Source organism: Dermacentor albipictus, chromosome 8 (assembly GCF_038994185.2).
Source record: "Dermacentor albipictus isolate Rhodes 1998 colony chromosome 8, USDA_Dalb.pri_finalv2, whole genome shotgun sequence".
Lineage (NCBI taxonomy): Eukaryota > Metazoa > Arthropoda > Arachnida > Ixodida > Ixodidae > Dermacentor > Dermacentor albipictus.
This window is the reverse complement of record NC_091828.1, coordinates 2,633,790-2,659,821: the sequence shown is the minus strand read 5'-3', so window position 1 is coordinate 2,659,821 and position 26,032 is coordinate 2,633,790. Positions and strand designations below refer to the sequence as shown.

General features: G+C 49.4%; 1 protein-coding gene across 2 annotated transcripts in view; it reads right to left on the bottom strand.

Annotated features, from left to right (window-relative positions):
- Nucleotides 1–7,488, bottom strand: part of LOC135921170 (uncharacterized) — a 266,494-nt gene extending 259,006 nt beyond the window's left edge. Inside the window, exon 1 of one of the 2 annotated variants that reach the window (XM_065455480.1) lies at nt 7,393–7,488. The gene's annotated coding sequence lies outside the window, so the exon portion shown is untranslated. The remainder of the gene's footprint in view (nt 1–7,392) is intronic. The other variant, XM_065455481.1, reaches the window with a different exon arrangement.
- Nucleotides 7,489–26,032: the final 18,544 nt, after the last annotated feature.

The following is a 26,032-nucleotide window of genomic DNA, read 5'->3' as shown; positions in this document are numbered from 1 at the left end:
GAATTGTAAGTTTTCAGCAAAGCAGCACTTCTTGAGATTTAGTTGCAGCTGAGCGGTCTTCAGACATGTCAGGACATGGTTGAGGCGTTCCAGATGGGCTGCGAAATCTGGCGCAAAGACAACAATGTCGTCGAGGTAGCACAGACATATGTGCCACTTGAAACCCCGCAGAACCGAGTCCATCATGCGCTCGAAGGTGGCAGGCGCGTTGCAGAGGCCGAAGGGCATGACATTTATTTTTTTTATTTATAGATACTGCGATCTGAAATCAGATCATAGCAGGGTGGGTATACATAGAAATGTACAAGCATGTAAACACATACAAATCCATCACATATGCAGGCGTTTTAGGACATTGGTGAAGAATACATACAAGAAAAAAACATAGAACAGATAACGCACACGAATTCATAACATTTGCAAGCATTTTTCAAACATTGATAAGGAATTCTGGGTAACAATATGAGAATTAAGATTATTCCAGTCTGTTATTGTCCTAGGAAAAAAAGAATATTTGAAACAGTTATTCCGTGCGTTGATGGGGGTTATCGATAAAGCATGCCTTCGTCTCGTGTTATAACCTGATGAGTAAGTAAAGAACTTGGAAGTGTTAACCTTATAATGGCCGTTTACAAGTTGAAAGAGGAACTTTGATCGACAGAGACGGTTGCGCACAGTCACCGGGGGTAATCCACAGCGCCTTACGAGCTCACCAACAGACGCGCGGCCATATGAATTAAAAAAAAACCTAACTACCTTATGCTGTACACGTTCCAGTTTTTTAATATTGAACATTGAACATTTAACATTGAATTCATATAGACCGTCAGGCATGACGAAGGCTGTCTATGAATGGTCTCCCTCTGCTAAAGGCACCTGCCAATGCCCGGAACGCAAATCTAACGATGAAAAAAACTCGGTATCTTGTAGGCAATCAATGGCATCGTCAATTCTGGGTAACGGGTACACGTCTATTCGAGTGACCTTGTTTAGGCGCCGGTAATCCACGCAGAAGCGAATTGATCCATCCTTTTATGCGAAGCATATTAGCCGCACAACCACGCTCTTCCTTGCTGCGCTGCGCGCGGTCGCGTACCTACCATATGACGTCATAACAGCTGCAAAGCGGACGCTTAAGCTTCGCCTTCAAGAGTGGAACGCGACAGCGTTCCCGTCGACCCGCCAAGGGGTGTAAGACAATGGGCTACGGCGCAACGACTACGCGCCCCGCATCGGACGCGGGGCGCGTCCGATTTAAAGATTTAAAATAAAGGCAATCGAAAGAAGCAGCGTCTTGAAATACCGTGAAAAAATGAGAGAGAACGGGCTGAAGGAAACATTGCGGAAACTAACTGCGCTGAAAAGCAAAGCGCCAGGTCTTTTTAAAGAAGACCTACTTAGGATAAAACAACAGCTTGAACAATTCGAGGAGAACCGCTATTGCGGGGCGCTCGTTCGAGCCAGAGCACAGCCATGGGCCGTGGGTGAAACGCCCACGAAACGGGCGCTAGGTATCGAGAGGACGCATGCGTGGCGAAACGAAATAGAAGTGATTGAAGAGAATGGCCAAGAACTGAATGACCGGGAGAGCATCGCAGGTGCTTTTCACCGGCATTACGAGCGGCTCTTTGCATACCAGCCAGTCGATATCGAGGCATACAGAGCAAACTATCTTTCCCGTATGCCTCAACTATCAGCGGAAACGAAGTCACTTCTAGAAGCACCCATTACGCATGCTGAAATAGAAAGTGCTATAGATAACCTGAGCCCTAATAAGTCGCCAGGCCCGGATGGTCTTGGCGCGGCCTTTTATAAAGCGTTCAAGAACGAGGTGGTGCCTTTGTCGAAAGAGTTGTTTGACGAAGTTTTTGCTACCCACAGATTACCACCGTCTTTCTCTGAAGCCCATACCGTCCTTATTCCTAAGACGAACCAAAAAGCAATGCTGAGGCTAGTCACAGCATACAGACCCATTTCATTGACCAACACGGATTACAAAGTTTTAATGAAAGTTCTTGCAAGCCGATTACAGTCAATAATTAAGGATCTTGTAGGACCACACCAGACTTGTGGTATAATGGGACGCACTATTGCGACAAATGTACACACGATGAGAGGCGTCTTGGAATGCTGTGACGATTTTCAATATGCCGTTGCCATCCTGCACATAGATTTAGAAATAGCCTTTGATTTTGTCCCACATGAAATTTTGTTATTAGTTCTTGAGTACGTGAATGTAGGCTCAATCATCGCTGACGGGGTAGCTCTGGCGTACCGGAACTGCTCAACACGGCTGATTATTAACAAGACATTGGGGGCCCCCATTAAGATAGAGCATTCCGTGTGCCAGGGGTGTCCTCTCAGCCCGCTTTTGTTTGCCATCTATCTAGAAAGCTTTTGTTTGGCAATTATTCAAAACAGTAGCATAAAGGGCTTCAAACTCATGGAAGCCGAAGTGAAACTCCTGGCATATGCAGACGATGTAGCGGTGTGCTGTATAACTAAAGAAAGCATTACAGAGGTAACAACCATTGTTAAACATTTCGGAAACACAACAGGGAGCTTTGCAAATTGGAATAAGTGTCTCGGTTTTTGGCATGGTGAATGGCAGTCAGCACCGGAAATGTTCGCCAACATTAAATGGATTACAGCGCCAGCTAAATACTTGGGCGTTCCGCTCGAACATTACCAGCGGAATGAGGACTATTGGCTAGAAGAGGCCCAACGATTCAAGGAAAAAACAACAAATTGGAAAGGTGCTCATCTTTCGATGTTTGCGAGAGCTACTGCATGTAACTTGTTTTTAATAAGCAAAATATGGTACGTTATGCAAGTTTTCTGTTGCTGTCGTTTAAATGTGCAAAGGTTCCATAGAGTTTTTGCTGTGTTCATTTGGGCATCAGAATGGGAGAGGTGCAGCCGCACGAACTTGTTCAGGAGAGTCAAGGACGGGGGCTTAGGCCTGTCACATCTTTTTGTGAAGCAGCTAGTAAACCGGTTTTCTTTCTTTCGAGACGTGCATGACCCCTTTCTGCGCACAATGTGCCCGTTACGACTGAGCAAGCATTTGCCGAAGTACGTGGTCAGCAATTTAAATAGGCCTGGTGCTCTTCGAGGGTACCCAAGGGAAGTCGTTGACAGTGTCCGTTTTCTGTCCGTACGTTTTTCTAATGATTTATCTCTTTTCGGTGTCGCGGAAGAAATTGTACAGGGATGTAGTTCACATGATTATGCCGGTTCCGATGTACAGAGCCATAAACAGTGAAGGACAGGAAAACGACGTGTTAAAGCGTGTTAAGAAAATGCAGGTGCAGCCAAGCACTAAATCCTTTTTCTTTAAGTTCCATACCGGAACTTTGCCGGTACAGGCCTGTTTACAAGAGAAGGGTTTTTATTTACCATGGGGAGCAAACTGCTTTATATGTAAACAATTAGAAACAACTGACCATGTATTTTTGCAATGTTGGGCAGGGGTTTTCTTTTGGGACGTTCTTCAAAGAACACTACAGAAAGAATTGCCTTTAAACCCATTAGGTATTAGATTTTTGACGGTAGAAAATGAGGACGGCATGCCATTGGACTTAATTATGCTAATGGGCCTCCACTGTTTATGGAGGGCTCGAATGGCCGGTTTCTTTTGTGAGCCTGACAGCCGGCCTGCGCGGCTGCTCTTCAGGGAAGCTATTTCCAAGTTCATTGATGTAATTAAAGAACAAGAATGTCCTCCGGATTGGCTGGCGAGGATTGAGCCCCTCGCCACATTAAAGGAATTTTAAACTTGACATGGCCAGCCACAATGTGACTGACCGCAAAATATGCATGCGCAGAAAGTTGAATGTGTGTTAGTGTATATTTATGTATCGCTTACCTTATTTCAAGAAATGATGCCCTTCGTGTTAGCTTGGTGAAACATCCGGCAATAAAGAAAAAAAAACGTGACTCAGTGGTAACGTCTCCGTCTCACACTCTGGAGACCCTGGTTCGATTCCCACCCAGCCCATCTTGCAAGTTTTTTTATTCATGAAGTGCCTGCTGGGACTTATCGCTCACGGCCAATGCCGCAGACGCCGACACCAACACCGACGACACCGGCTTTTCTGCGACACGAGCTCCTTAACGCTATCGCGTTAAAATAAAGGCTAGTATGCTTCGCATCCTGAGCTTAACCTTAGCTAAGCCACAGCCATTTTTTTAACAAGAACCACAGGTGATGCCCACGGACTTTGTGAACGGCGAATAACGTCGCGTGAAAGCATGTCGCCAGCCTGGTCGGTAATAACTTGACGTTCCGCGGTGGAGACCCGGTAAGGGCGTTGAGGCACTGGCGAGTTGGAGCCGGTGTCGATGTAGTGAACAATGGTAGAAGTTGGCCAAGCGCACGTTGGGCAACATCGAAAGAGTCACGGAACTGGTAGAGCAGCTGGAGGAGAGCAGAGCGTTCAAATGGTGACAGTCCGTCTGCGATCGACGAAGTGAATAGGTCGGCAGCTGGTACATCAGAAGGATTAAGAGCACCGTCGACGTCACGTCGAGATGAATCTTGCTGCACGGGAAAAATTTGGCCGATATCAATGGGTTGCACGCATCCAAGGGATTCACTTTTAAGCAGTTTGATGGGATACGGAAGAGGATTTGTGAGGCAGAGAGTGCTTGTTCCAATCGAAATAGAGAGGGTCAAATAAGGCAGAAGTGGCTTCCGACTTAGAAGGAGGCGCGATGGTTCAAAGAATGCAGCTTCATCACATATGCTGTTGCAGCAAACGGGGAGCAAAACAGCTGCTGTCGGCGGAATTTCTGTGTCTTCTGTTGCGACTAGTTTGTGTACGGCTTGATGAACGGGGTTGTAGGACTGGTCACACAACGGGAAGAGCTCAAGGTCCGATCAGGCACAATCAATAACGGCGTGATTATGCGATAGAAAGTTCCAGCCAAGTATGATGTCGTGCGAGCAGGATGATATGACGATAAACTCAATAATGTTGTGCTCTTTAGCGATACTAAGTCGAGCAGTGCAGGCAGCTATAGGCCGTACAGGGTCTCCTTTCGCTGTACGCAATGGCATAATCTCAAGAGGCGTGGTGACCTTCCGAAGCTTGCGGCAAAATGTGGCGTCTATAACAGAAACGGCAGCACCGGTATCGACAAGAGCATATGCACGGGTGCCTTCTACGAAAACTTCGACAATATTCGACGGCAAAGTTCGAGGACTTGAGCATTTGGACAGCGCAGTTCTTGCCTCACGAACTGCGGGGGCTAGTTTCCCTCATTTTCAGGGGCTGGTCGACGACGCATGGGCGACAAGGATAGGCGACGGGGTGAAGGTGAGCGACGAGACGTGGGCTGCGGGTGGTCATGTGAAGACATGCTTGTTTGCGGACCCGGACTGTCATAACGAGAGCGGGGACAATCCATATAGTTCTGCAAACGGGCGTCTGAGTATCCTGGCGCGCGACGGCGGCAGAATCGGACGATATGACCAGGGCCACCGCATGCAAAACAGATCGGTTGGTTGTTCGGCGTTCGCCAGGGATTCGCAGTGATGGGAGCAGCCCATGTCACGGACGGCTGAATCGGGGCTGCAGCATACGACACACCATGGGACGGTGAGGGCTGTTGAAGCTGCTGCCGCTTTACTACGTCGGCGTAACTAAGAGGCGCGGCGAGAGGTTACTGCTGAATGGGCACCGGCATGGCCTCGGAAATCTGTTCTTGGATGACGTGTCGAAGCACGGGAGCCAACGGGATTGGTCGCTGCAGTTGCTGCTGCTGTGGGAGCTCCTGACGCTGAGCAAACGGTAGGAGAGACAACTGGTGGGCCACCTCCTCACGCACAAATTCTTTCATTTGTGCGAGAAGGTATGGCTGGTCAGGCACCATGTCCAGTGCAGCGAGTAGTTGACTGTACGTGTGAGATGAACGTCGGATGAGAGCCCGCTGCCTTCTCAATTCGTCATAGCTGTGGCACAGAGTTACCACTTCAGACACTGTGCCAGGAGACTTCGCAAGAAGCATTTGAAAGATTTCGTCGCCGACACCCTTCATAATATGCTGTCTTTTGGCACTTTCGCTCATTGAAGCATCGGCGCGCCTGCAGAGATCGATTGTGTTCTCAATATAGGCGGTAAATGTTTCATTTGGTTCCTGTGCCCATGTTCGCAGCTGCTGCTCGGCGCGTAACTTCCGCATGTCAGGGCGACCGAAAACGGCAGATATTGCCTCGTTAAAAGCGGACCAGTTATCGAATTCCGATTCGTGGTTCCTATACCAAAGCTTCGCCACGCCAGCGAGGTAAAAGTTCGCGGTACTCAGCTTAGCAGCGTCATACCACTTGTTGGATCCACTAACTTTTTCGTAGGCCGACAGCCAGTCCTCGACGTCCTGGTCTTCCGTACCCGAAAATGCCGGGGGGTCTCGCTGGCGAACCGGGCCGGGGCAAACGGCGGTCGAGAGAGATGGCGATGGTTGGGCAGCGTCAGCTTGCATGGTCGAGTGCAACGTACGGGATCGGAGTTCCAGGGTGCCAGTGATGTGCGTACCCCGCACGATCTACCAAACGTAAGGAGGTTTATTGGACGAGTCCAACAAACAGGCGGTAGCTCAGAACAGTAGGTCGGGAGAACAAGATGGTGGTGTTAGAGCGCCGATCTCGTGCCCTCCGCACTTGATGATGATCGGGATGTCATTATCTTCCTTTCTTCATTACAGGTGCAACACCAATGACGTCTTTCTGACGTTTCAGAAACGAACCGGAAGCTAGTTGCGCCCGTCGTCGTCATCATTTGGAGGCCTACAGCCAATCAGCGGCGGCTGAAATGGACAGTCCACTAGGTGGACTCTTGCGAACTAGCCACCCAGGTGCAACAATGTGGAACCTACGCAAGAAGCTCACGAAAATTTTTCAGTACGCGAGTTCTGTTTATGCTTTAGTGGACGGAACGCCAACGAAATGCCAACAGTGTTTGCCGTGTATGCACGTAAGGCTCCCGCGAAGACCGGCCCATAAAAACATAAACGTGAAGAAAAGAACGAAAAGAAAATAGATCTGAGACAAAGCATTAGTTGCCGTATTCCACAGTTCGTCTGGGTAACATCTTTTTTTATTCATCAGTGAGGCTTCAAACAGACGTAGGGCACAAATTGCGGTGAAAACCTCGGACTGTTTCCAAGTGTGAACGCAGCCATTGCAAGAAGTCTGTCTAGCCGTCCCCGTTATTCAGCTGATTACTGAAACGGAGTACAGGCTACCATTGCGGGAATGGTTAAGTTGGTAAATATGCGCATGCTATATCCTCTAGCTGGCCTCACAGCCTAGATATGAAAACACATTACGGGGTTTTACTAGATATGAAAACGACATTGTCGTGCAGAACGTTTTATACTACTCTCGCTCACATGGGTTGAGGCGACACGGGTGTGGTCTCCTTCCTCCTTCGCACTGACGCCGCCCGCTGAACGCTGCTGCACTACGTTCTTGTTCGTCTTGTTCCCTGATGATGATGATGACCTCATATTATGGCTCATACCCACACTGGAACATTTGCCAAAAATTGTGTGCTGAAACGTTCACTTAATATTGTGAAGTGTTACATATTCGATTAAAACACATAAAAACATACAAAAACAAACAAATAACGAAAGAACATTGAAAACGTTATTCGTTTAATTGATTGTATGAAACTGCAAATGGCATCAAACACGTCCATGCAGCTGACACCTACATCTGATGCACTAAAAGGTAGTACTATTTCTGATGATAAGATTAACCATAGATTATCAAGCCGAATTTCTAGAAATCTTTACCTTAATTTGTATCGACGACATAACGAAAAATAGTGATCAAAAACAACGTACAGCGCAAAGGACAATGTCAGCGATAGACGACATACACAGCGCTGACTTCCAACAAGATTTTATTGCGTTGCCACATCGTGTGTATATCTAAAAGAAGAGGCATGCGCAGAAAATGTACGACAGTCACAGGGGTGTCCTAACAGCAAGTCATTCAACTAAGAACATGGTCACCTGAAAAAATTAAAAGCAAGCATTCCGATTACTATCTGTTAAGAAACGCGACTTCACCAGGGGTCAGCGCGATTGAGGGCGCACTAACGCAAATACTGCCAAGTTTTCTGATGAAATCAGCTTCCACAATTTCCTGGGTGAGCTGTGAGCAGTGTCTCGCTAATACTTGCGTATCTTCGAAGAATGGCACGCAGCCGCAGTCCCGGCAATGGATGCCCAAGTGGCCTTGTACAGTGCTGCGGACGTTGTTACAATGCTCTCTTAGTCGATTGTTTAAGCACCTGCCCGTCTGTCCTACATATTTACTGCCGCAAGACAGGGGAATTTGTGAGACTACATTAGTTGTGCACGTCACAAACCGTTTTCTGTGCCCGAAAGAACAACAACTCTGATGCGATTCAGGCGCGTTTACACGCTTACAGAGCCTTGCCAATTTTTCCGGGGCTGAGAAAACGACTGTGATCCCTGCACGCTGTCCAATTGTCTTCAGCCTATGGGATACATCATGCACATATGGCAGCACTGCAAACCTGCGTCTTTCAGCCCGCTGGTTCCCTGATTGAGCGGGATCATCACGTTTTGTGCGCCTCAGAAGCTGTTCCGCTATGGCTGAAATTAAGGCCAAAGGGTAACCAGCCCAAGAAAGACGATCAACCTGAGCAGCAAGACTATGTTGCATCTGGTGTGGGCACGATTTATTGAGGCTGTTAATGAGACTTAACGTTGTAATACCTCGTTTAACGAGTTTTGAGTGTGCGGAGTTAAAGGGCAAGAGTGGCTTCTTACTTCTCGGTTCGAAGCACCAGCACACATGTTTTTTAGCAAGGCTCAGCCTGAGATCTAGAAAGCGCAAGGAATCATCGATGGGGACCTCATGCGTAAGTTCTAGAGGCTCCAGCTCTTTCTTAAAGATATCCAAGACTTCAGAAACAGTAGGCCCAAAAGCGGGATTAGTGCATTCAATTAATATCAGGTAGTCGTCCACAAACCTGCACACCTTGACAACAGGGGACGCGGCTAGGTGACCATGAATATTGCGATCATGATGAGCTAGGTAAATATCACTTAGTACGGGCGCAAGACATGATCCTATACAAACACCTTTGTTTTGTATGAAATTTTGTTCATTCCATGAGATGTAAGTTCATTTCAAGTAGAAGGTGAGCAATTCAAGAAAGCCGCTAACAGAAACACCGGCGGCATTCTGAAAGCCAACTGCTCCAAAGTCATCAATGCATTCTTCAACAACCAGAAGCAACTTGTCATGCGGAAGTGAATAGTACAGATCTTTAACGTCGATCGAGAACATCTTGAGTCCCTTTTCATTCTCTTTTAAAAAACTAATAACTTCACCAAAATGTCTAAGGAGAAAAGGATCGTCAATGATTAGAAGGTTTAGTTTATCTTGCAAAAACAAGCCAACAGCTTTCTGCCAAGTCGCTGCTTCAGTTACGATAACCCGCAGGGGGCAGTCATTCTTATGCGTCTTAGCTGAGAAGAAAATGTCTAGGCTTAGCTTTTTAGTTTTTTCTATCACTTTTGCTAGCTTGTCAAGGCTAAGGGAGTTGCATAGTTTTTTTGCTTTCAATTTCACGTTTGCAAGGGAAACACTATCATCACATTAAAAACTGAATCAATGGCAACGGTAGCCTTCGCATTGAAGTCACCCAACGGCAGGACAGCAAAACCACCTTCTTTGTCAGAGGGTAAAAGTGATAACGAGTTCGCTTTTAGAAACGATGTAACATATCCGATTGGGAGAACCTTTGTGGAAGGTTCGTAACGCGTTAAAACATCAACACCTTCCACAACACACCTTTCAGATTCGGTGTCCGGGGCACGTCCAGCAACTTGCCTAACAAGGGTGAGAAGATCGTGTGGCGATTTTCGAGGTTCCACGGCAAACTTCGGCCCAAGGGCTAAGATATGCTGCACCTTTTCTGGAAGCGTCACATCTCCAATACGGTGCACATTGTTCCTAGACAGGGGTTTCTTCTTTGGAGTAATGGCGCGTAGTTGTAGAAGCGCATGCTGCCAGAGATATTCAGCAGTTCTGTCGACGATAGCAGACAACTCACGCCACTTTTTCTTCGCCGTAGACGGTGTGTCAGAACTGTGAAGTTGAAGAAACAAGACGTCACGGTAGAAGCGGGCCTGGCAAGGCTCTGTAAGCGTGTAAACGCACCTAAATCGCATCAGAGTTGTTGTTCTGTCGGGAACAGAAAACGGTTTGTGACGTGCACAACTAATGTAGTATACCAAATTCCCCTGTCTTTCGGCAGTAAATATGTAGGACAGATGGGCAGGTGCCTAAACGATCGACTAAGAGAGCATTGTAACAACGTCCGCAGCACTGTACAAAGCCACTTGGGCAACCATTGCCGGGACTGCGGCTGCGTGCCATTCTTTGAAGATACGCAAGTTTTAGTGAGACACTGCTCACAGCTCACCCGGGATATTGTGGAAGCTGATTTCATCAGAAAACTTGGCAGTGTTTGCGTTAGTGCGCCTTCAATCGCGCTGACCCCTGGTGAAGTCGCGTTTCTAAACAGATAGTAATCGTAATGCTTAATTTTTATTTTTTCACGTGACCATGTTCTTAGTTCAATGACTTGCTGTTAGGACACCCCCTGTGACTGTCGTACATTTTCTGCGCATGCCTGTTCTTGTATATATACACACGATGTGGCAACGCAATAAAACCTTGTTCGAAGTCAGCGCTGTGTATGTCGTCTATCGCTGTCCTTGTCCTTTGCGCTGTACGTTATTTTTGATCATGAATTACCAACTAGCCCAAGCAGTCACGCTAGAATAATAGTGATCTAGGGATTCTGTTTGTTGGCAGTATGGGCACAGAGGTGACAGCGTCAGACCACCTCTGTGTAAATATAGCTTTCATGTAGGGACACGGCAGCGTAATCACCTCATCATACTTCTAATTGTCTTGATTCACACCACTGAATTTTCCACGGAAATTTTAAGTACAGAAATTCTGTCCATGTTTTATTGATTCAATGACATCTCTATGAATCGAATATTTCCGATATCTACTTGCTGTTATACGCGCCACTACTGGAAAAACCGGCATTATTGGTCCACTCAGGCATGCTCGCGCGAGTGAGTATGCCATTTCAAATAAATGTACTCCACAGTGACCTGGTGCCCTTAATACTTTTAGGAAATTTAACTGGGGGGGGGGAACTAATGTTAGAAACGTTTTAGAGTTGGCGATTTGAATGAAGCTGTAAGTGGAGCACAGAGCGAAAGGGAATCTGGTATAATAACCATACTTATTGCGTTCAAAGCGAGTTTTCGAAACGCCCAAATCAATTTTAAAAGCTAGGCTTCAAAACCGGGATTGAAATCTGGCATTCTCAACAAGAGTGACCAACCAAGGGAATGCGAGAACATGCCTACGCCGGCCTTCTCGCTGTTCACTGAGGCACCTGTAGCTATTCTGTTATTTTTTGTACGTGTTGAAGGTATTCTTGCAACAGGTACCAGCACAAGAAGCGGTGAGCGCCGATATGACGTGTGATAAACACAGGTACATATGTGCTGTCGCCGAAGGCTCCGATCACTAGCCTGCGCTTCCTGAAGAAGATATATGACTAGACAGACGTGTTGACTGAAAAGCATCACTGAACTAAGAAAAGTTGCATATCCCTCGCGTGAAGAACAAGAAACGGCTATCGAAATCAACAGTAATAGCCAATACAGGGTCCCGGGTCGGCGGTTCATTTAGGAATTTTTTCGAAGTTAAAATACCAATTGCAAGTGAAAATCGATGTTGTGGCACTTCCGAGCATGCTACTGACTACGGACAGCAAATTTTTCTTTGTAGTACAGGCGTGAGTTCTAGTTGCTGGGCGATAGCGCATCTACCATGTCTGTGCGAAACATATCTCTGCGAAACTAAAACTGCTTCTGTTTTGAAATGTCAAATTATCCCCTCACGTTCGTTTGGCGGCGTGGCGTAGCAGTAAAGTGCCGGGCATGGGCTCTGTAGGTCGGACGATCGTATCCTGGTTCGAGCACTTTTATTTTTACGTTCCTCTTCTATTGCATTAAAACGCTCTCTGTTGCTTTCTGTATTCAAAGAATATATACACTGTCCAGGCACCGCGTATTTAACGCGCTAGAGCTGTTTTTAGCACCAGTATAGCCAGCGCCTCCCAGGAAGCCGCGCCTGCCCAGCGTCCCAGCATCCAGCACGCGGCACCGGGCCCATAATCCGGCGCACTGGATACTGGGTACTGGGTTTTCCAAACAGGTGCAGACCTGCACGCTCCAAAAGAACCAGAGGATTTGTTTTCTAAGCAGGGCCGCCTGAGAGCAATACACACCCGAATCCCAATATTTCGCGCATATACATTTGTAAATCATTAGCAAGGAATTCCTACGTAGCCCATATTCTCGATTACTTACTCTGCACAGGATACCTAGAGCACGTTCTGCGCCTTACACGCTAATCTGAGAGTTCCCGGGGCTCGTGTCAGGTAATAATGGAGGGGCTAGGGATCAACTAATTAGGGAAGTAGTCGCTAATGTGCAGCTGGAGCCTGAAACAATGGTGGAGTTGTAGGAAATCCTGCAAGAAATCCAGGACTTACCTGTAGGTAAGTCAGTAAGGGCATCGGTTCTTAGGAACGACCTCGAGCTCACTTCATCGTAGCCGGTACGTTCAAAGGCTTAGCGAGTGTCATCACACAAAGGATGTGGAGATGAAAAAAATGTTCAGTCTAGGTATGAACGAGGGTTGTGAGAGCGATTACACCTCGCCTGTGATCTCAATTGAGGTACCGGGCAATTATCCGCGTCCTTGCGTAGATTGTAGCAGGCTAAACGCGATCACTAAATATGAGATTTACCCTCTACCAAACGTTGAACAGCGCGCTGACGAGCCAGCCCGTGCTAAGATGGACGGAATACACGACGGAATTTCTGGTTCAATGCGATGTGAGTGAGCGAGGCATGGGCGTCCTATCATGCCAGAACGTAGAGAGAAACGAGCAACACCCCATTATTTACACAAGTCGGAAACGCAACAGTCGAACACAGGTATACAGCGCTACTGGAAAAGAGTGTGCATGTCTCGTATAGGCTGCTCAAAAAAATTTTAGCTATCTTGCGGACTCGAGGTTTTTCATCGTGCGAGGCAATGCGCAGCGCGACACCTTTTCAAAGAAGCTAACGTGGTGTCCATAGGAGGGCAACGAAGCCAGGAGAAAATCGAACATCCGGATGTCTGCTGTCGTAGTGAATCTTCTGCGCTGCCTGAGACTCAGTGAGTTTTGCCCTGGCAATCTGGCGTACCGTGTGAGCCCGGGAGAAGACGTCTTGTGCATATTCAGTGGGAGTGTTCTTCCAGGAAAGAAGCAGTGCTTCAAAGGGCAAAGAAGTGTGGCGACCGAAAATGAGGTAAAAGGGTGAAAAGCCCGCGGCCTCGTGGCGGCACGAATTAGAGGCGTAGGTCACGAAGGGTAACGTTCTCTCGCAGTCACTGTGGTCGTCAGAAACGTACATAGGCAGCATTTTGGTCAACGTGCGATTGAGCCGCTCCGTCAGTCCGCTTGTCTGCAGGGAGTAGGTAGTGGAAAGTTTATGGTCAGCAGAAGAGGAACGTAGTAGGTCATCAACTACTCTTGACAAGAGGATGCGGCCGCGATGAAAAAGCAGCTGCCGGAGCGCGCCGTGATGGAGGATGACGTCGTGTAAAAGGAAATCAGCGACCTCAGTTGCACAGCTTGTGCGCAAAGTTCGCGTGATTGCATACGGAGTCGCGTAATCAGGCGCAACATTTATTGCCCCACCTGCATGTCGGAAAAGGACTAAGCAGACTGAGACCGAAGCGAAAGAATGGTTCTGGGGGCACATCGATGTGGTGAAGGCGATAGTGAAGGCACAGCAAGTTTTTTGCGGCGCTGACCGAGCGCACAGTCTGCGACATAGCGGTGTGCCGAGCGGTACAGGACTGGCCAGTAGAACCGACGCCACACGCGATTGTAAGTACGCGAAACGCCACGGCGGCATGGTGTAGGGGCGTCATGCAACTGCTCAAGGACTGATGTCCGGAGATGGTGTGGTAGTAGGAATAAACGTTTTGTCCTTCAGGGCATAAGCTGCGATGGTAGAGAACGTCGTCGCAGAACGCGAAAATGCGCAGCGTGGGCTCCGAATGTGCCGAATTGAGACCATCGATGAGAACACGTAAGCATTCATCACGCCGTTGTTCAGTGTCGATGGCCTGCAGATCAGAAATGGCCAGGACGCATATGTCGGTGCCTTGCGCACCGTATTCAGCGCGGACGACAGTATGACGGGAGAGGCAGTCGGCGTCCTTGGGCAAATGGCCTGACTTATATGAATGAATCAGCAAAGCAAATAAATATCCTTCGCACAGTGGGGTCCTCAAGCAAGGAGAGCCAGCACAAGGTGTGATGATAGGTAACCGCGTAAAATTTATGACCGTACAAGTACGGGCGGAATTTGGCGACTGCCCAAATTAACGCCAGGCAATCCCCTTCGGTGATTGAAAAATTCCTCTCGACGGGTGATAGGAGGCAGCTGATGTATACAATTACGCGCTCTGCGTCACTCTACCATTGAAAAATTACTGCCCCACTTCCATGACAACTGGTATCAACTTGAAGTTCAGTGGCGGCATATGGGCCATAATGAGCCAGCAATGGAGGAGCCATGAGCAAGCTTACGAAGACGGAGAAGGCTTTGGTTTGAGCAATGCCCCATGTGAAAGCAACGTCCTCCTTAAGATGGGTCGCTGAGTTGGCGAGTGGTTTCGGCACAATTCTTGATAAAAGAATGCAAATACGACCATAGTCCAACAAAGTTTCTCACGTCGGCGGCGGAAGACGAAACAGGAATATTGTAGACAGCGCGAATCTTGTAAAAGTGGGTTAAATGCCAAGGACACTGACTTGATGGCCCAGAACGGTAATTTGACGTCGTTTAAAGTGGCACTTGGATGAGTTCAATTGGAAGCTGGCGCGTCTATAAACAGCAAGAATAAGCGATAGACGCGTAATATGACTCGTGAAAGTTGGTGCAAAGGCTTTGACATCGCCTAGATAAAACAGACGTGTGTAATCCAGACTAATTACAGCCGCGAAATAAGGCGTCCAAAAACCGTTCGAAGGTTGCCAGGGCATTGAAAAGACCGAACGGCATAACCTTGAACTGCCGGAGGCTGTCAGGTGTCACAAAGACAGTTTTCTCATGGTCCATGTCAACCACAGAGATTTGGCCATACGCTTATCGGAGGTCTATCAATGAAAAGTACTTGGCTCCATGCAAACAGTCCAATGCGTCATCAATGCGTGGCAAGGGGTAGACATCCTTGCGCTTCATTTTCATGAGGTGTCTGTAATCCACGTAATAGCGCCAACTACCGTCCTTATTCTTGACAAGGACAAGAGGGGACGTCCACGTAGTGCATGGTGGCTCGATGACGCTTTTAGTCGGTACCTTCTCGGCTTCTCGTTGTATCACTTATCGTTCAGCACGTAGGACATGGTACGGCCGGCGGCGCATTGCATTGGCGTCTCCGGTGTAAATACGACGAGTTACCACATATGTTTGGGCTACAACGTGCCCATACAGGTCCAAAATGTGGCGCTAAGCTTTCAATAAACGGCAGAGGTGAGGAACTTGCGCTGGAAGAGGATTGGGAGCAATCATCTTGTTAAGTTCGTCTGGGAGAGTCGGTGAATCGGAGCTTCCTGTAGAGGGCGACGGAATTTCGATGTCAAGGGTTGATGTCTCGCAGTCGTTCACAGGCGAGATGTAGATATGAGTCGAGCCGTTAAAATTAGGCAGAAGGAATGAAGTTTGGCTGTTACATTGAGAACGGTATGGATGCATAGATGGATGAGTAACTTTATTTAGGTCCCTCGGTGTGCACGATGACCCCGCAGTGGGCCACTCCCACGTCGGGACAGAAAGGCCATGCCCTTCTACCGCGTCGCGTGCCCGATGGGCTGCCCAGAGCTGTGCTTCAAGGTCAGAGCTGCGTAGAGCTCGGTCCCACTCTTGCATGTTGGTCCTGGCCCCAGCGTGAGGGGGCAACCCCAAATACATGTGAGCAAGCCTAGCTATATATTTACAAATGCGACACCTATTGCGAGGACGCGCGTCCGGAAAGATTTTCTGCAAGAAGGCCTGGAACGGGTAGGTGCCCTTCTGAAGCCGCCTGTAGGTGACTTCTTGTGTTATATTGAGTGCTTTGTGGGGTAGCGGCATTATTCTCCTGACTAACTTATAGTGCTGGGTGAGATCATTGTAAGTGACGAGGGGGGAGCATCTCTCTCCCATCTTGCCGAAAGTCCGGGCTCCTACGGTGAGTTAGGTCTCGGAGGGGGGGGGGGGGGGGCTCGTGTGGCGTCTCGTTGAGGTTAGAGAGGGGCCCCTCCATTGGTCCCATGTGTGCCGGGAAACAATTGGTGTAGTGTGGGGTGAGGTATTGAGTACCAAGTATTCTGCCGACGGTCGGGGATATGCTCTCTGTTCCGCAGGATAGAATCGCCCTCTTGGCGTCGCAGTACACCAAGCTTTTACCGTCTTCTAGCACTGCAATGCTGATGGCTGCCTGCTGGGCCACCTCAGGACTATCAGTGAGGACAGTGCACGCGTTGACGACCGTGCCATCACCACTACTACATAGGCTCGTCTGTCAGAATATTTGATTGCGTCCGTAAAGCAGCATGTTTTCCCCGAGACGGCTGCCTGTCGGAGGAGTGTTTTGGTTCAAGCAAGTCTTCTGTCGATGCTGTGCTCGGCGTTCATATTCCTGGGCAGGGGGGTTGCCCTGATCTTTTTCCTCTGGTCGGGAGTTATCCCGTGGCTGTTACACTCGACCTCCCGAGGCGCGGCACCAGTTTCTCGTAGAATCCATCTGCCCGCAGGTGTACCGGACAGCCTGGTGATCTGTGCCCGTTTATGTGCCTTGGAAATCTCGCTCAGGCGTGTTGTACATGCCTGATGCGTCCAGTGCCTTCGTGCTCTTGTGCATTGGTAGACCCGGGGCTCTCTTGGCGACCGTACGCAGGAGCGTTTCAAGCTTGTCTCTCTCCATTTAAGATCAGTTGTGCCTGGCCGCGATGTACAAGAAGTTACTTATTACGAAGGCCTTTGCCAGTCTAAGCAGGCAGTACTCCTTGAGCCCGTGATGCCGATTGGGCACTCGTATCAGTAAGCGTGTGGCGTTCTTGGCCTTCGTGTTGAGCTTAGCCACTGCGATGATGAGCCATTCGCCTCTATTGTCAGCCAACATCTTGATGTGTCCGACCAACGGAATCGTGTTGCCTTCAGCGGTGTACAGGCGCATGCATGGGTCGGGCCCTGTGTCCCACGCCTTCGGCTTGGGCCTTAGTCTCTTGGGCCTATGTAGCAGCAGCTCAGACTTGCTCGGCGAGCACCGCAGGCCTGTTGGATTGAGGTACTCCTGAGTGGTTCGGATCACACTTTGTAAAGTGTGCTGGATTTCTTCTTCGCTACCCTTTGCCCCCCACATGTCGCGTCACCTGCATAGATGGTATGTTGGAGGTTCTCGATTCGAGACAGTTGCCTGGACAGTCCTATCATTGCCAGGTGTAATAGGGTAGGGCATATCACCGATACCTGCGGGGTAGCCTTGTCACCCAGTTCGAATGGCTTCGCCTGGAGGGAGCTGACTAATAGCGAGGCCTGCTTTTCCCTCAGGAAATCACTGATGTAGTGATAGAGACGTTGACCAAGTCCGAGCGTTGAGATTGGTTATAGAATGAAGGAGTGCCGTATGTTAACAAAGGCCTTTTCTTAGTCTAAGCCGAGGATGGTCTTGACGCCGCCCCTTGTTGTGCTGTCTAACATTTAGCTTTTCACCAGCTTCATAGGGTTTTTCCTCGCCAGCCCCTGACGAAAGCCAATGATGTGAGGATATATTACGTTGTCTTCCAGGTAAGGCTACATACGGTGAAGCATGGCACACTCCATGGCCTTCCTTGCGCAAGACGTAAGCGAGATTGGACGCAGATTGTCCTTGCGCGAGGTTTGCCGGGTTTCGGTATTACGACCATTTGGACGTCTTCCATTGCATGAGAACTTTGCCTGAACCACTTGCGTGGAAGAATACGTCAGGGAAAGAGGTCTTGAATGCTCAATGGAGAAATCCGAGCTTCTGATAATTACACGGGGCAAGAAAAGCAAAGAAAGCCTTAACATACGGCTAAAGGGGCAGCCGATACCGGAAAGCCAACAAATCAGGATCCTTGGAATGTGGGTGCAATCCAACCAGCGCTGCACCCACACGCTGAAAACACTCAAGCAGTCAACAACCCAAATAGCACGCATGATCACGCTGGTGTCACAAAAGAGATATGGGATGAAAGAAGGAGACACACTTAAGCTGGTTGGCAACCTGGTGGTCAGCAGGGTCGCATACTCACTCCCCTACTTCAACTGCACCAAACAGGAAATACAAGAAGCCGACACAATTTTATGCAAAGCGTACAAAACAGCACTTCACCTGCCGAACAATACATCGACAGAGAAACTAATGGCACTTGGTTTAAGCAACACCTTCGAAGAACTAAAAGAAGCCCAAAGTATCACACAGCTCATGAGACTCCAACAGACCAAAATGGGAAGGGAACTGCTAATAAGGCTAGGCTTCGCGGAATCAATCAAAGAAACCTAAAGAACGGAGGGGATTCCTGATGAATATCGGAAAACATACACTGTTAGCCCCCTACCCAAAAACATGGACCCAAACCTCCACACGGCGTGAAGGGACGCAAGGGCGAAATACGTCGAAAAGTGCCTGGCCACAAAAAACACAACAGTATACACAGATGCTGCAGTATACGCCAAGCAAAGAGGCACAAACATAGTAAAGACAGCTGCGATAGTTTTAAGCCAGGACTACAAAGAGATCAGCAGCGCGTCAATGAAGGACTGCTCGGTAACGGAAGCTGAGGAAATAGCCGTAGCTCTAGCGGCAGCGGAGGGCTACCGATCCGAAAGGTCTTTAACAATACTCACCGACTCGCAAGCTACGTGTCGGAATTACATGAATGGCAGAATAGAACGCAGAGCGCTTCACATCCTCCGCTCCTGTAGGGCTAACAACAAAGTCAGGCATACAATTTTCTGGGTACCGGGACGCGCTGGAATAGAAGGGAACCTAAGGGCGGACAAGGCAGCTCGAGAGCACACAAACCGAGCGGCCACAAACACCGACCCTGAGGAACCCATACCAGTCAACCCAAGCTACTCATTCTCAATTACTATAAGGGGGTGCGAATCAAATACCCTCCACCCCACAACAGCCTAAATCAGCATGAAGCAACCTCTTGGAGGAGGCTGCGAACAGGAACATACCCAAATCTAAACACACTCAGCAAGATGTTTCCAACCGAGTATAGAGACATTTGCCCCTGGTGCGGTGCCAAGCCCACCTTATACCACATTACATGGGAATGCGTTCAGTTGCTTCAAATAATAGACCCGAGTGCGGAGCAGTGGGAAAGGGTGCTCTCCAGCAGCGACCCGAATGTCCAGCATGGACTAGTAAGACACGCTCACCGAGTAGCCACCCTCAGTGGCGCCCTGGAGTAGGGGCGTCGACCCTGCGCAGATGGGGAATAAGACCGTGAAGGCGGCCGACCACATCTGCCACCGCTAATTCATAATCAATTAGAGCGAATAAAGTTTTTCCTCCTCCTCCTCCTTGCCTGAACGGCATGTCTCATTAACTATCATCGCAGTGAGCTGTACCGCTCCGCCCTCGTCCGGATTGTGCACGGCCTTGTTGGCGATGTTATCCGGCCCTGGTGCGGATCAGCTGCTGAGAGTTCTGAGAGCTTGTATGATCTTTCCCGTGGTGAAGTCCACATCAAGCTCCGTGTTAGGTCGACCCGAGTATTGGGAGGTCACGTTCTCGGGAGCTCCGGCATCCACCATGGGGAAGTACTTGGCCATCAGTCTTGCTATGAGCTCGTCCGGTGTTTCGGTCTTGCAGGCCTCGTATAGTAACTTGCTCATCGCGTCCCTCTGCGACGTCTTCGTGTTCGCGCCGTCCAAGAGGTGTTTCAGAAGGTTCCAACATCCGCCTTTGCGCACCTGCCCGTCACTCCTGTTGTAGATCTCGTCCCATTGCTGCCTAACTTGTGTGGAGCAGTACTGTTCGATGCTCTGGTTTAACGCCTAAATCTTCTTCCGCAGCCAACGGTTCAGGAGTTGCCATATCCATCTTTCCAGTAACGATTGCAAGGCCTCTAGCATGGGGGCGAGTCTACTGTCCGTCTTCTCAGTTTCAAGGTTGACGTTGACCGTTCGCGTTGCTGGCTTGAGATCCGTCTGAACTTGCCTTATCAACCCGTGTAGAGATGCGCCCGCATCCTTCGTGGACCTGCCGGTCCTCAGCTCTCTCAACTTGTCTAGTCCACTAGCTTGAATACCTTTTCCTCGGTCCTGTGCGAGCCTACCATCATCGCTGATGTGTAGCGGTCGCTGCCCAGGTCCAATCCTCTACTAGACCATGACGCACAAGTAATGTTCTTGTGAGGTCGGGCAAGGTGTACCTGCTGGTGGAAGTTCCCCGTCTTGTTGTTTGTGTCGGGTCAGTTATGAGCGCGAGCCCTGCCGCGGTGCTCTCTTCCCATAGATCTTTGCCCTTAAGTGTACTCTGCACGTCTCCCCACGTCGGATTCAGGGCAGTGAAGTCTCCCGCCACGAGCAGGGGGTTACTGCCTGTCAGTTGAGTGGCCTTGGTTAGGAAAGCCCGAAACCTCTGCCTGTGCTGTATTGGGCTGCTGTATGTGTTGACGATGAACGTTGGCTTGCTACGTTTCCCCTTGCCTGCTATCTCGACCAGACATTCGATGTTATTAGACGGCATGTGGATGTCATGCTGTACGAAAGTGAGCTTGTTCCGTACCGAAATAGCCACACCCCCACCGTCGGAATGGTTGGCCAGGGTACGAGTGCTTTTGATTTTGATGTACTCGGTGAGTGTCTCCTGTAGCATAGTCACACTAGGTTTCATTTCGTGTTCTGATGTACTGCTGTGCGTTTGTGCCTTGCCTCCCAGTCCTCGACAGTTCAACTGCCATCCTATGAAGTCGCTAGTGGGTCCTGCCGTCATGAGGAGTTCTATGCATGCTGGCGTGACTACCTGGCATTACTCGGTCCGTTGGTTGACTGGTCGCCAACCCGAAGCTAGTCGCTCGGTGCCCTAGTGCAGGGCTCACCACATTGTCTAGGAACGGCTCAACCTTTTTGCAGCGTGGTTGTGTCTTTATTCCATAGCCGCCATGTTGGTTTGTAGACTGTTCATGTTTGCGCATGCCTTTGCTACATTTGTTTTCAGACGAATGATATTTGATTGCATACTGGTTACCGACTCCGTTAGCTGTTTGACACTGTTACTGAGTGCACTTAGCATCTCGCGAATCTCGGAGCGAGCGCACCCAGCCACCGTCGATTCTTGTTCACCATTGAGAGCCTTGCGTTTGGCGGGCCTCTCGCTATCGATTTCATCATCTGCGTTGTCACTGATCGGTCGTGGTTGAGATGTAGGCCTGACCGTCATCCTAGCCATATTGCCGCTCCTAAGTTCCTCTACTTCTCTCACAAGGTTCTGAATCACGGTTGGCATATGGACGTTTTCGATTTCTAAATTAGCCAGCCTGTCATTGCTCATACGTCCCGTTGTCGCGTCCTCGCTTACGTTCTTTGGTCCGGTGGTCCTCAGGCGGTCGGCCTCTGTTGTGCCGGCTGCCGTCGGTCTGCCTCCTGGGTGGTTATCCTCTAGGAACTGCACCAGGCTTGTCCTGCTGTCTCTGGCTCCTGAAGTCGACAGCCCCCTCGATTGGGAGCGCCCTCCCGCCGGGGTCTGCCGTTATGGGAAACGGCCAAATTTCTTGCAAGCAGTATGTCAGTGGTGGCGCATAGTACATAGACACCATCAGGAACAAAGGGGAACGACAGTAGAGTGACGTACATAGTGGCTTCAGGCGACAGGCTGACATCTTCGGGATAAGATAACCTTGGTTCGGTGACTGGTGGACTATAGCAACCGTATAGTTTTTCAAGCTCCATGGCACTCGGCGTGCAATCAAAGATGGCTAAACGGGATGGTAAAATGTGTAAGCCGAGTATAACATCCTAAAGGCATTGTTCCAAAACGGCAAACAAAAGAGTTGTACGGTGCCCCGCGAGGCCAATGCGGGCGGTGCACATAACATGCACGTCAGGCGTTCCTGCGTCGGCGAAACGAAAGGAGAGTGATCCAGCGGGTGTGAGAACTTTGTTCAGGTGTCGGCGCAATTGGGCACTTATCACGGATATGGGCGCACTGTTAGGAATGGCCGTACGGGGTGACAACGTGCCAGCTTTCAGCCCGCTGCACATCTTCCAGTCCTGCTGGGCGGGATGCACTTCGGAGAACTGCGAATGGCCGGCAGCCACGTGGCGCGCGGTCAGCTCAGGAATGTGGTACTCGGCGGCGCCACCCGGGACAAAGCAGAGTTCTACGAAGTCCTCTGACGTCGGCTCCGGCCCTTTTCACCTGTGTGTATGTGCGGCACGTGTATTTGAGTCATCATCCTCCTCCAACAGCCCTCGCCCTCCTCCAAAAGGGCGGGTCATCTACAGTGACGTAGAACGATGACTGGACGAACGATTCCGTCCAGTGGGACTCAAGAGGGGTGGCCAATGGCTAATAAGCAGCTGTTGCCGGTTGCTGGTGTGTGCTCGTCGTCGGGACCTGAGTGCTCGTTGTCATGCTCGAAATGTACTCGTGAGCTGTGTGCTCGTAAGCTGTTTGCTGTATGTTAGTCTTGCTGGCTCCATATGGGAGTCGCGCTAGACTGCCCATGTATCTTGCTTAAACTGTAAATACTGCACATAAATCCTGTTCACCTATTCCTGTCACCCCAAGGTCCTCCCTACAGCTAGGACTGCCAAATCTTACATAGGAATGGCAGCGCTGAGGTCGGCCTACAGCTCGTAGATCGTCCGACAACTCTAACTAATGGCGGCAGCGGCGAGATCGTCCGACGAATCTAATATCTGGTTGACAGCGGTGGAATCGACTTACGGCTCCTTGATCGGCCTACGGCTCCTACATCGGCCTGCGACTCGGGAGACAGCAACGGCAGCTGACGGACGTTAGCACATGGTGACTGACCGGCATCCTGATCAAGTTGGAGAGGACTTGGGATTGAGCACCTCTCGCAACTGACTGTATACGGCGGGGAAGGACTGGTGATATGGTGCTGCTTCAGTGGGTAAGCGTTTGGTTTTGGCTGTAAGATTTACCAGGCTTCAATTTCTCTGTGTTTTTAAATTTGATTCGCTGGGATCCTTTACTTGTATTCTGATTTGCGGGGGTATCGCAGCAAGTATTGTGTGACAGCAGAGCCAAAGCTTAAAGTAGCGACCATGGTCCTAATATGTTTGACGGAAGCTGACCTGTTGTGGTTGTGTGAAGAGCTCGAGGTAGACGTAGAGAAGGACTTGACGGAAGCAGAAATTCGGAAAGCCATTTTCGCAAGTAGCAATGGTTTGAAGCTAACCGAAAACCTAGATAACCGAATTCTAAGAAAAAGACAGGAACAGGAATCAACTAAGCAAGAATGCCAAGAGCGCGAGCGAAAACGCCAAGATCGTGTGCAAAAACAGCAGGAGGTTGAAAAGGAAATGGCAGCAGTGAAGAAACAGATACAGGATTTGCAGCAGTTAAACGTACGAGAACAGCGGCTTGAGAAATATGCAGGCTGGAAGCAGCGAAAGTGGGAAGAAGCAGATAGTAGATTTCAGACGAAAGCCCACAGAAGTAGTAGTACGTGTGAGAGTAGCAGCACGTTCACAGGTGAACTCGAAGGGCTAGCAGCTAACGACGCCTTATTGGCAACAGAGGCCGTTAAAGGCCAGAGTGAGAGCGACGAGGTGCTGTGCCAACAAAGGACTGTAGAGACAGCTAGGCCAGCTGCGAACACATTGGCACAGCTACCGCGCGTGTGCGTCGCATCTCATGGTAGCAAGGTCGTTAGCGAGGTACAGAATACTACGGACACGACAGACACGAGTACCCAAGACGAGTCAGATCTGCGTGCAGAAGTGATGTGCGAGCTGGACCATGCACTTGAGAGTAGTTCTCGAGATGGCGAGCTCCGTAGCTCACGTGAGAACAACTGCATTGTTCAGGGATCGGTGCGACTCTCCGCCAGTCTAGGTGGCCTAGAGATGAATGATTTGAATAGGAATCATTCGGACTGTGCGCGTGAGACAGCGATCGAGACCGATGGGCTGTGTGTCGATACACAGCCTGAGCTGGGCAATGCAGTAGAGGGCAGTTCGCAAGAGTGCGACTTGCATAACTCGAGTAAAGCCTGCTGCATTGTGCCAGAGTCGGTTGAGCTGCCCGCCAGTCGAGGCAAAGATTGAGTCGATTTAAATGATAATCACTCAGACTCTGCAGGTAAGAGACCGATCCAGGCCGATGAGATGTGTAACGGCCAGCACGAGGCGCCAGAAGGCGACATGAAAGAGAATTCAAAGAGAAAGCGCCGAAAAATAAAGCGCCCTGAAGATAGGAATGCGGTGACTAATGCAGCGCCGCCAAAGACGGCGAGAACCTAAAAGGGCAGGGCGCGAGGAAAAGAAAGGTGCGGTCGTCACTGACGATGTTGACGCATCAAACACGTTCGAGCCACCGGTCAAAGGGGTACCGCGAAGCATGTTCTGCACGGACGTGGACAAAGGGCACGGGGCAGTTAAATTCCTCGTCGTTCCGTCGTTCTCTTCGAAGTTCAGCCTGTAGTACAAAGCGCACGGTGGCAAGTTGAGACCAGGTGGGTTGTAGCGACACGGTCAATCGAGTTCGCGAGGAAAGAGGGGCGCCAGGACGCAAATTGGCAGGAGACTGCAACGCCTTGGGGGAGCTGATAGTGAGTCAGCCCTTTTGTTGTTACCCGGTAGCCAGAATAGCTTTCAAACCGCGACCCACCTCGAGTACGGCTCAAAAGTGAGTCAGTCGAAAACGTTTGGAACGGCAGGCAACCAGAGCTTTCGTTGAAGGAAAACGTGTTGTTTTGCTTTATTTTTGAGCATTTGAAGATTGTCGCGAATTGAGACTAATTTCTTTCAATATGTGTGGTTTCATCTTTGTTTGTTTTTTGTTCGAGAAGCTCCGAGATTTGAAAGACGCGTTTTTTTGTAAACATGTAGTAGCGCGAGGTGTTCATTATTAAGTATATAGACTTTCTTTTTTTATGTGTGTGAGTAACCTGAGTGTCAAGGTTATCGCTGAGATACCTATCGCAACGCGCGTGTGCTTTAGTTAACCTTCTTTTCTTTAGGGTTTTTTTTTATTTTCTAAGGTTAACCACGTAGGTTTTCAGTAAGTGCGTGATTTGCACTGAGAAGAGCTCTTAGTTCGTTTAGCGCGTGTCCTGTGTGGACGGAGGGAAGCAGAAGATTTATAACGGGGTTGCTCGTGTGTGTTAAGGGCAGCCGTATTCTGACTTCGGTAGTTAGCGTGTAGGCAACGAGTTAGTAAAAGGCACATTTGTTCAAAGGTTCCTCTGTGTTGCGTAAGTTACGCAAGTTTGGTTGTTTGTTTAAGGAACGTGTCCTGTGTGGATTAAAGGAACAAATGTGAGTAAGCGTCGCAAGTACGCGTTCGGAATAGAGACCCCAGAGCTAGCGCGATTGCATTTACGTACCTGTGGAGTTGGCCAGACGGTGCAGTGGCAGCAGTACATGAGATAAGTACGCCACTGCGATAGGATAAGAACAGGCTGTTCGCGAAGTTAGGCTGCTTAAGTTATGTTTGTGTATTGGTGTTTGAAAGCCTTCGGTTTAATTCTGCGCAAACCTTTACTCTTGTGCAGCGCGACACTCGGGTTTGGTCAAACTCAGGGGGAACGTGAACGCTCGCTTCGGCGGCACAAAATTTTGGGGCAAAATTTTGGGTTTCCCAGTTGAGTGACTTGCTTTGAAATTTTGA